Genomic DNA, 12,303 nt, shown 5'->3' with positions numbered 1-12,303 from the left:
CTTGGCAGAGTTTCCCTTGCCCAGATATGATATTGATACCCAACATGATAATGCAAGTTGTATGGATAAGACAGGTATCAGACTGAAAGGTGTCATAAGGAACTTTTTAGACAACTCTGAAAAGATTTTTTTTCTGAGAAATCTTCCAAAGTCTGTGGGTAAGATAATATTGCACTTGAGCTATCCTGGCCCATTCAACATCCTAACTGTGAAATCCACTTGCCCCAGAAGATTTCTTCCCCAGTCTCACCTTGTGTTACCTGTTCTCTATGTTCAGTTCTATCACAAACTATTCCTACTGCAAGAATTATGCCATTGAAACAAAATATAAAGTCAAGGGTAACCTCCAGTATTCACAATCATTCATGAGGATTCACCTCTTGACATTGTTCAATCCTTACCAGCAGAAGTAATCCAGAACCACATCACAATGAGACAGACATTCAGGTTAATTCCCAAAGTAAAAAACTCACCAAAATGGCAAGTCCATATTACATGAAAATGTATATCAAATACACGTCACTGGGTTAAACCAAAGAATATCACACTGGAATAGCTACTGCAAGCTTTACTTTAGGTTTTTATGATACTGTTACTGAAATATTCTCTTCAGCTCTGGTTTCCCCATTCTCAAAATATGTTAGAAAATTGGATACAACTCAAGTAAGAGCTACAAGAATGATTAGACTTCTAAAAGTCAGTCCCTACAGTGAAAGACTAAGAAAGCGCAATTTATTTAGTTACTGAAAAGAAGGTTAAGAGGATCACAATACCTACATGTGGAAGAGATTTCTGACAGTAGGCAGCTCATTAATCTAGCAAAAAAGGCATAACAAGATCCAGTGTTTGGATGCTGAAGCTGAAATAAGACTACAAATGAGGCACACTTTTTTCACAGTGACAGTAATTAACCGTTGGAACAATCTGCCCAGGGATGTAGTTGATTCTTTATCATTTAAATGCTTTACATCAACATTAGATACTTTCCAAAGAGATAAGCCTATGTCTCAAAGAGATGCAGAAAATACTGGATGAGGTTCTGTCTTGGGTGTGCAAGAAGTCAGCCCGGATGCTAATCAGAGCTACTCAGCATTGTACCTCGACACCACAGCACCACGAGTGCTCTGCCCCTCCAGGACCAATCATCCCATGGCCATCACGTCCACCAGAGTGCTCTGCCCCTCCAGGACCAATCACCTCCCAGTCATCATGTCCACCCTTTGTGTGCAGTTCCATTCAGACTGAACAAATGCTGCCTCCAAATTCATCTTCCTCTTTAACAGGTAAATGGACACCTTCACAGATAGCCCATGTCACATTCACTATCTGGCATAATCAATGCTGGAGACCAAAATACACCAAAACTGCCCATAAGCCCATGGTGTAAAGCTGTTTGAGCACTGACTTTGCCAGGTGCTTCCACCCAAGGAACATCTCTTGGGCTAACTCCAAGTGAGTGATGAGTGAATAGATACATAGCAAAAATCTCTCAACATAGCTGCCTGTATGCAAAATACAATTCCTTTATGTCTAATGAGTTTGTTGGAAAATCAAGAAGTTCCATGAGGATAAAGAAACCAACTAAGCCAAATATATGATGAGGTTAGGTGAGCTACTATTTTCCTCTCAGCTCCTTAGTAACATTTGTAAAAGAAAACTTGTCCTTTAAATCTTCAGGATAGGATGTTAGAGCAAAAGAATAGCAGAGAAAAAAAAAGTATTAAATAGATGATAACAAAAAAATTATCTTCAGAACAACAAAATTAAACACCCCACTTATTCACCTCTAGGAAGGGTTAGAAAGAACCATTTAAAATATAAATAAAAATTATACACTCAGACTGTTTTAGGACAGTGGAAGCGCACAGAAAATCAATCACACTTGGACTTGCCCTACAGTATACACACTAAAGTATTTTGTAGGTTTTTTTTTAGAATACCTAGGTTTTTTTTTTCTTTTGACACTTAAAACACTGGCAATGGACTACAAAATCTTTAAAAATTACTAAAGGGGGGGGTTTTCTTTATTATGAGATACACCTGATTAAGACAATATAACACAGAGATTCTATATAAAATGGATTAGAAATATTCCTTCTATTCAATTTCTTCATTACCTACCCTGAGTGCAAATTTTCATGTTATTCTGGAAAACATCTCCTCATAGATGTGGGTTAAAATTCTAAATGGGTTAAAATTCCTTTCATTAAATACAGCATTCTTGCAAAGGACATGAATATAGTGTTAATGGTTGAGAACTGGACTCTTGGACTTGTGACATGGGAAGAGGGCTCTATTTCCTGCTCTGACACACACTTCTCATAGGATATTGAAAAGTCATTCTTGGCTTTGCAAATGTGCTCAGCAGCTGCTTCTTATGATCAGATTACCAAAGTGTTGAAATCTTTTGAAAATCTGGCTATTTATTTTGTTGCTGAATAGGATCAGAGATCTTTTGAAATCTGGCTCCAGTTGGAGTGCTGTGCTCTTTTGAAAAGCTAGCCCTAAATCTGTATATGCCTCAATTTCTCTATTAGCATTATCAGCACTGTTCCGCATCAAGAGGTTGAGAAACAGCTCACATACACAGCAATTCAAATTTGAAAGGGGATATATAGATGTACAATTACTCTTATAATTGTAGAAATACTATATGTACCTATAAAAGAAAATAATTTTTCTCCTAACTTTTGTACAAATGGTTTTCTGTAAGATCTTCAGTTATATAGTCTTGACAATATTATTCTTGCTATAGGTAAAGTTTGGGAATTATCTGTATGTATTAAAATGTGAGCAGAGCTATTTCTCTGTCTTCCTTTTATGGTTAAAAATGTGTTTAACTGTTTTACAGATGATGAAATAAGACACAGAATTTTGTACTTGCTTGTGGTATCATCCCATGCAAAGCAAAGTAAAAAGAATTTTTATAGGATACAAATAGAATGCAAAGTGACAACACGCACATGCTTGTGCAGATGCACTCAGTTAACTGTGTATAAGAATTATAGGGAATGATGAGCTCAAGTACTGATATGAAGGTAAGAATTTTCTAACAGCTCCATTCAGGAGGACAACTCTGGCACAACTGGTGTTTAAGTATTTTGTGAGGTACTTGCCTTTCTTTCCTTCCATGTTAACAGAAAGTGCAGTCACTAAAACCTTTGAAATTTCAAATAAAAATATTCACTTTGGCTTAAAAGCTAGCAAATAAACAGAAAATTATCTTCCTTAAGGGAGCTTGATATTTTAAAACAACACAAGTTCCCCAGCTGTGTAGCGATTCTTATTTGGCTTGTGATCTCGGGTAGATATAGAGGCTTACATGTTCTCTAAATTGTAAGCTCTATATGAAGGGTGTTCTTTAATTACTGACAGCTAATGAAAACAGTTTTTACTGATCTTTCTAATGTCCTGGGAAAGTCTTTACTATGGATTCATTGTATTCTACTTTATATCCCTGATTGAAATGGGAGACCACAAGAGCATAGGGATTTGGTGGAAACTCGATTTCGTTCCTCTGGTTTCAAAGAGAACAGTTGCAGAAATTAAGCTGCGTTGATATCGTGGTCAAACTTTGGTCAGACTGTGGTTATACTTGCATTTATATAGATGTAAAATCAGTGCACTTTGGTTTTTAAAACTGCTGGATCTACCGTCAGTATCTAAATCTTGCTCGGTTGATCAGAGGGACCTAATATAACTATTACATGAAAATAAATATTATTATTAAATCCAAATGCTTCACTTCCAGAGCTCTACTATTTGCTCCAAATATTGAGACAGTCACTTTGGAAAATGCTTGTAAATGTACAACAGTAAGCATATGATATGGGAAACATAGGTTTTCTATTTCAAAAAAATATTTTGTGTTTTGTTTCATTTCAGACAAAATATTTTGAGTCATAATCTTTTACTTTCAATATAGAGTGATGTAACTCCTGGTATGACAAGTATTGTAACAGGCCATTCAGTTGCAGTGCTTTATTTCCGCTAAGCACCCAATCTGTTGGGGATTTTTTTTGTTTGGTTGGGGTTTTTTTGTTGGTTTTTTTTTTTGTTGTTGTTGTTGGATTTTTAGGGGTTTGTTTTGTTTTGTTAATTTGTTTGGGATTTTTTTTCTAATTATCAGCTGGTTAACCCATTTCTTCATACAGATGTATTTATTAGCCCTGCAATAGATATCCCTCAACAAGATCTAAAAGCAGGATTCATTCAACAGGAGATATATGGTAGAGGTTCAGATGACCCAGAAAACCAATAAGCTACAATCATAGAAGACTAAGCTCTATTGAATGCAGCAGGGCTTTATGTATGTCCTTACATTCTCTTCCCAGATGAGGAGACTAAGGTATGAATGCTATACTGAAACTATTAAATGCAGCCACAAGATCCTATCCCTCAACTGCTTTCATTTGCAAAATGTGTGCTATGATATTAAGCTTGACTGAGGCATTGTCCAAAGCACTCTTCATAGTAAAGACACCTTCCTTCTGCTCAGAAAAGGGTGAATAAAAAGACAAATAGAAGTTCCATCAGATATTGCAATCTGCAGATAGCAACAGTCTTTTTTCATTTTACATATCAAAAACTACAGCAGTGATTACTGTTCCTGATTACTACAAGCAAAAAGCAGAACAAGCGCTTTTGGCACACCGGATTCATTGCACATCTGTAATTGGCTAACCCCATCATGTGCATTATTTCATAAAGTTATGTAGACTGCACATATAATTTAAGATATTCATGCTTCTAAAAAAGACCACCTGGAGCTAACCCATGCAACATAAAACATGAATGTAAAAATCATATGGAAGCATTTTATTAAGAACTTTGGAAAAGCGGATGTTGTGGCACTGACTTTTACACAGAAATTTCCACTGGATGAAAATTCATATCATTATAGTGCAAAGAAATTAATTTCATTTTAATTTGAAAGTTTTCCCTGGTTTATTTCAGTATCCCTACTAAGGGAGTAGCTAAAGCAGCCATCAATACTCTACTCCTCCTCATATATTTACCTCTGCAAGTCTGACGCCCATGCTTTTGCCAAAACCCACTCAGCCAACACTATCAATATTCTCAAACATGAATTGGAATGCCAACACCCACCATCTTTTAGCAGGAATGAGGAAAGTATGTTCTCAACTTAGGAGTGAATTTTTACTGACATGCTAAGGACTACTGTACACAGAAAGTCATCCACATTGAAGGAAGAAAGAATAAAGTGAAAACTTAAAAACTCTGGACTTTCTTTTAAATATTAATATTCTTCATCAGATTGTTTTCATTACAAAGGCCGCATTAAGGATGCATACATGTAGAGAAAGATGCAGGGCTACAAAAAGGAGAGAGTCAGCCCAGGAGACCAAATACAAGAAGCTATTTTGATATTTGGGGTTTTAGCTCTGGACTCAAAAAAAAACCCCCTAAAATAGCTAAGAAAAATAAACCATATTAAAAGAAGATAAAAATATGCAATATTGACCAAATAATTGTAACTGCACAAGAAAGGAAGATGAATTGCAGTGTAATAGAATGGAAATGCAGTAGTTGCTGTGAGTGAGAGAAAAGACACTAATGTCATCTTTTCTATTACCTTGCTCTTAAAACACTGTTTGGTTGTTTTCCTATTTAATTGTTAAGTTTCAAGGTAAAGTTCTAGCGATAAACAACTCTTCTAGGGACTGACATTTGATTGACAACATTCTAGAACAAGTATTAATTTGTTATCAGCAGTAAATGCTTTGTGTCTCCACAGAAGTGATGGATAGAACTTTTTATGATACAAATAAAGTACCATGAGAAAGCAAATCATTCATTCATTTTTGCTAACAGAAGTGGAAGGATCTGTTAGGTTGTTTTGTGCCTTTCTTCATTAAAAAAAAAGCCACAAAAACCCCCAAAAAACTGAACTTGAAATGCTTTTCCCATTATTTCTGTTTTGCTTCACAAAAACCCAGAACCTTTCAACGTCCTTTAACTCCAGCAGCCTAGCATATAGGACAGCAATGACTACAAAAAAATAATAATAGTAGTAAAAGTAGTAGTCATAGTAATAATATAACTACAACAGCACCAAAAAACCAACATTAGGTTTAATTTAGTAAGCTGAATAGATCTTTGTCTATGATCCAAACATCATTGTAATTTGGGAATTTTAAATCAGCAATCAAGTCATGTTTAATCCCAGTTTCCTGATGGTCATACCCTGAGCAGATTCTGTAGAAAAACAGAAATTCCTTTCTTAATAGTAACTTTCACTTTAATCTGCTTTCCAAGAGCAATTAATTATACAGTTAATGTGTTTGACTTGGTTCTGCCAACATACCATTCTTACAATATTTCAAAACCATAATTGTTATGAACTAGGACTCCAAATGCCTTACAAATAATTCCATATCCAATGCAAATCCTAGTTAACTGGACTTGCAATTTCAGACATTTAAGCTAGGTTTGTTTGATAAGAATTACTTTCCATTTATCCATGTTTGTTGAAAAACATAATCTTACTTTTATCCCTTTAGTGCAGGAAATTTCGCAGTATTCTGCCTATAATGCTTTGAGGCTGAAACAACTCAGTAGTATATTCACAACACCAGCACTTGCAAAGTATGGATTTGTATTGTATTGTAACCTGAACCAGAAAGACTTGTAGAATTGATTCTGTAGAAGCAAGCACTTAAATAAACCTTACCAAACTCTTCGGCCTTTTCTGCATCATTAAAAGTTTTATTATACCTTACTGCTAAAGAGTCTACACTGTTTCCAGAAACATTTAACATTTTTAATACACATAAACTTGTTCTTTCTTGAATTCTTCCAGTCCCATTAGATTTTTTTCTTAATGTCTCTACTTGTTTTTGCCAATATTCCGCACCTCAGACAGTCCAGTTTATCTTGCTATATATATATATCTCCCTTTAATGCCATAAGTTTTCTATAAATACACATACATACTTTTTCAAGTTAATTATTTTACTGTCATTCTGGAAAAGGACATATTTTTAGAATTTTCAGGTGCATATGAAATGATAACTTTTTTTCTTTAGAGGTTCTAGTCTTAGGGGTTCTAACTATTTTATTATTTTATTTATTTATTCTATTATTTTATTTTTTCCATCAAAATTTTTCCTCATGATCAGTTTCCCCACTAGGCAAACAGTCCCTGAAATGCACAAAGCACATTTGTTGACACCCTCCCTCATTTGCCAAATTTGCAGTCAATCAGGACATGATCACCTGTCACCAGGAAACCACCAACTCAGCCCCACATTCAATTCATCTTGTCTATGTCAATGAGATTCAAACTGAGCCACCTCATTTTTGGTCCCATATCTTTCATACCAGAAAACCATCAATAATTCTCATGGAGAACAATCATGTTTTACCACTGACTTCTGGAAATTTTCAGCACAATGTTTCTGTTACATTCCAAAAAAAGTCATCATCTTTAACTCATGCAATAGGTTGAAGACTAGATACCTGTGGCTATGGCTGCACTGCCACATAAACAGGTTTACAGCGGATGAACATTATGTTTACAATCAGTGGTTGGTACTGATACATAGTCAGAGCACAACAGTAGCCCCTATATAAACAGGGATAAGATTCTCATAAGAACAATGCCTGCAAGGCAGGGAGAAATAAATTACAGGGCCATCTGAATTCTCCAGCATGAGAGCAGAAATACTGCACAAGGGATCTGAATTTGGAGACCCTTTTCATCTCTAGGAACACCACCAATTCATCTGCATCACCCTCTTTTCATCTGAGTTTTTCATATAAAACTTTGAGAAACAATATCTTAGGCCAAAAACACTATGGAAGAAAATAATTCTAACTTTGCCCTTATAGATGGTTTCCCTGAGACAGAATTGTGTAGGGGTTCAGAACAGAAGGCTGGTCTCTCTGGAAGGCTTGTGGGCTTTAGCAAGGAAAGGCTTGCACTATCTGCCAAGTTCCTGCTCAGGAACTTTCCTTTTAAAATATTAAAGGCTAACAACAGGTAATGTTATTTAAAGTGTTTCCACAATGAGGTCATGCAGAAGAGAACAACTTATTCCTCTCTTGTAAATGCGTACATATCGAGCACAAAATATATTAGAAAAAGATATTTAAATTAATGAAAGTAATTCCACTTGACATTTGGGATAACAATTACCATACTTTCCAATTATCATTATTGCTTGTTTTCTTTCCCAGAGAATTCAAAGTGCTGGACTTGTTTTCTCAACCTCAAGCCCCTCAGTATGATATGACGTCAAGTTGATTTTCAGCTTAGACTTATATACTTTGAAAATGTATATCTTTGAAAATGTTTATCTTGAAAATGGAACCTTTGAAAAACATGCTAGTTTAAAGGAAAAATGTGCAATTTTGTTTTAAAGTGTAATTTTTCTTCTTATGGTTCTAATTTTTTTTAAATCTCTCTACCAATACAGACTTGAAGTAACATTGAGTGCTTCATGGCAAGGAACTTTTCAGAGTTGTATTTACTTACATTGAACAGGAACAATTTGGACAATAAATATTTCAATACACCACAAATACTTCTGAGAGAATCTGATTTCTCCTGCAACTGATATATATTAATTCCAGAGTAAAAATGTGTAAAACTACCTAATTGCAGAATATGGAACTCCAAAAGTAGAGATGGCTAAACTAACACTGACATTTTTACTGACTGACAACCCACCAGTCAGTCAGTACTATTTATTGAAATCCTTTTTCACTCCTCACCTACAATCTCATACTCATCTCTTCTCTTACAGCAGAAGTAAGAGGTTTTTTATTTATGTAGCATAAAATGTAAAGGTTTGGCATAGAAAAAAAAATTATAAGCTCACTTTTAACTTGACATATCCAAAGTTGTCTTACATATTCTAGTTTCCACACGTCACATTATTCAACAGGAAATAAGACTCGTGGCCTTGCAAAAACATTTGTATCTCCAAAGACAGAAATTAACACCTCACTTCAATAAAAAAAGAATTTAAAAATTATAAGTATTTCAGTGTTATCATAGCAAATTACGAGGACGAGGATTGCAAAATTAGGCACAGATTATCAGATTATTTTCTGTTTCAAAAGAAGCAGAAATTTTAAAAGTTGGGAACTCCGTTTAAGGCAAAGGGTCCTGAGTTTATTTTTATAGAGGCAGTGGTCCTGAGTAAGAACCAATGTCCCAAAGATTGCCAAAAACCAAAATACACAGCATGACTTTTCATCAGCCAAACACATTCAACACATTGAAGAAAATCATGATGCTTCACACTCCTCCTCTCCCTTCCTCTTTCCACTACTAAAAAAAAAAAACCAGACAAAAACATGTGGCTTAGCAAAAAACTCTCAATGCAGTGGAAAAGAATATGAAAATTTGCATTATCTTTGAATGCTTTTAGAAACAGTTTGTGCCAAAAGTGCAATGAAATTTAAATTCAATAATTTGAAGACAATGTTCCAAAACACAAAGGTCCTCACAGAGTTTGATGTTGGAACAGGACTACAGGGCCTAGTACCAAAAGGCACAAGAGGATTTCAAGTTCCATGCAACATAAGGCACCACTTTCTGCCTGAACACACAGTAAATACAATTAAAATACTTCCATTTCTAGACAACTTTCCGAAAACTCAAATTTTATTTCTAAAAATTGGTAAACAACTCATTTACTGTTGTCCTCAGAATATATTTCAGAAATGGAAGACTTTTAGAAGGATGGAAACAGAGGAGAAAAGTACTGTTATTGATAACACATTGTACATACTTTCAAAGACGAAAAATTTTATTCCTACTGACTATAAGTAATATCTTGATTATTTTCTTCCACATATATTTACACCCCAGTCTTTAAGAACTATCTTTAAACTTATCTACTATAATTGTGTGCGTATTTGTTTATAAGGACTGAAATTTGCTATACACAGAAAGCCTTAGACAATGTAGCAAAAGAAAAATGACTGAAGTCTGCTGTATTAGAGGATGGAATTTTTTTCCATTTTTAGCAAATGTCAAATCATTGACTACTGCTTTTAAGATTAATAAAAGATATAATGGTTTTTAGATCACCCCTAAATAAAGATTACTATGAACGAAGAAATGATTTACCAATAGTCACCACAATGAGATTTCCTTAAAGGTTACAATCATCAGTTATTTAGCTGAAACACTGCTGAGAATGCCTGGTCATTTCTTGAATAATGCATAATGTTCATTGCAGATTTGATCTGTATTATTACAAAACAGATATTTATAAAATAATGGTGAAAACTATCTGTTACTTTCCAATTGCTCAAGATATTTCCATGAAGTAATTGACTCTTAAAATATTATATGGAGTTACCTGAGCCCTCATTTGCAAGCACAACTTGTAGTGATCACTACACAATAGGCATTAGAAAACAAACTCATCAGCCTTTACAGACTTCTAAGAAAAGCTGTGATAAATACAGGGCCGAGTAAAGGACCTTCCTGAAATACTGAATTAAAATTAGTTAATTGCTGTACAGTATTGGGAGGAAAATTTAAAACTAAGCTTTAAAAATGAATGATTAACAGAAGCAGGTCCACACATTTGGGGGAAGAAAAAAATAGCAGTTATCTATACAATAAAAGTACCTCTCAAATAATTTCCCAAATATCTGTAAGTATATTCAGAAGATTGCTTGTGCACATACTAAGTGTGTCTAGTGTTTTATTGTAGGTTTATCATCCATACTTCACATGAATGTGCAAGCTATTTATGTGAGCTTGTTTATACATATGAACTTCAAGGGCAGCAAAAAGCAGCCTTAATAAATGAAACAGAATTTCTTTTGATGTAATTTCATGAATGTTTCATCAGAATGTGTTAACAAGTTTCTATGTAAGGAGAACTGGTGAAATCATAAAATATACCTGTACTGTACAGTTAAACCTGCTTATGGGGAATTCTTATACAATGAAACACACTTTCATCAAGCATTGCTTCAATATACTGACACATAAATAATAGAGTCCTACTTAGCATTAAGCTGAGCACCCAAACAGGAGGAAAAAAATGTCAAAACCCTTTCCTGAGCCCCCATACCCCTTGCACCTAAAGGAATGAGAACCATAGCACTACATGTTTGGAGGGGCAGGGTTATTATTCAGATAGGGTGAACAGACATTAAATGTTTACCCAGCTCTTTCTTAGGGAGAAACATTAATCTAGATCAGACTAGTGATGTTGTTGTCTAAGAATAAGATTTTGTTCTTAAAATTCTTTTCTTCATTAGAATCTTTGCACAAAAAGGAAGATTTGGTATTCGGGTATATATTCCAGAAGAGGATAATGAAAAATAGATCCCAGATACTCTCAAAATATACAGAGATTGGCAGAGCTCAGAGTTTCAGTAACACAGGACAGCTTGTAGAAGCACAGACAGATCATAGATTGTACAGCAGAGTCCACTTTACATCTACCTTGAAAAAATGTTTAATTGCCTGAGAATAAACCCTCATCCTGTAAAAATTTGCATATTATATCAGAAGCCTAATGAACCATGTTACACTCATGCCCTGGATGATGTAATTATTGCTTTTTTTTCTTCCATGAGAATTATATATGATGTGGCAGATAATATAAATTAAATATATGAAAGGATGGAACTATGTCCAGCTACTAAATCGTCAGTCTGAATCTGTGTTGGTTTTTGCCCTCCATACCTCTCTCCATCCACTGAAAATTTTAACTTTCCTTAAATAATATCATTTCCTTTAAATGGAAGAGCAGGTAAATTCCTTTGCACCATCAATACAAGCAACCCTTCATGGACAGCTGTGGGCTGATAAATAAGATTCTATTTCTACCTCCTCCCTCAACCCTTAAAGGTGGCTTCTTTGTTTGCCATGTGCTGTATACATTCTATCTGGTTTAGTGTAGATTAAGAGTTTGTAGTTCATGTTTCATGGAAAAAACCTGAAGTGCTCAAATCTGATATGCCTCTTACAAATATGTTTCCTTCAAACTGTGAGAGCAGTAGCTAAAATAAAGGAGTATTCTGTGCTGCTAAAGCCAGGACACCCAGAAATCCCAGGTTTGCTAACTCTGATTTCTGTTACTGCAACTTAGTCCCTAATATAAAATACCTATCAGACAGAGATCACACTCACCCAGATGGGTAGCCTTAGTTTAAAAAATAATAGATTACCAGAAAAAGTCCACTTAACACAGGTCATTGGAAAGACTATTTAGGAGCAACATATACACAGCCTCTATTTTGTGGCAACTCACATCTCAAACACTACTTGTGCTCCCCAACTGCTTGTCTGAGCATTAAAAG

At 34.9% G+C, this 12,303-nt stretch overlaps 1 protein-coding gene across 3 annotated transcripts in view; it reads right to left on the bottom strand.

Moving 5' to 3' along the window:
- The window catches only part of NPAS3 (neuronal PAS domain protein 3), a 586,683-nt gene that overhangs the window by 397,588 nt on the left and 176,792 nt on the right, over positions 1-12,303 (bottom strand). The window lies entirely within an intron of this gene.

The sequence above is a fragment of the Ammospiza nelsoni genome, chromosome 6 (genome assembly GCF_027579445.1).
Source record: "Ammospiza nelsoni isolate bAmmNel1 chromosome 6, bAmmNel1.pri, whole genome shotgun sequence".
In the NCBI taxonomy this organism is placed as follows: domain Eukaryota; kingdom Metazoa; phylum Chordata; class Aves; order Passeriformes; family Passerellidae; genus Ammospiza; species Ammospiza nelsoni.
The sequence above is the reverse complement of the archived record's forward strand: the minus strand, read 5'-3'. Positions and strand labels throughout refer to the sequence as shown.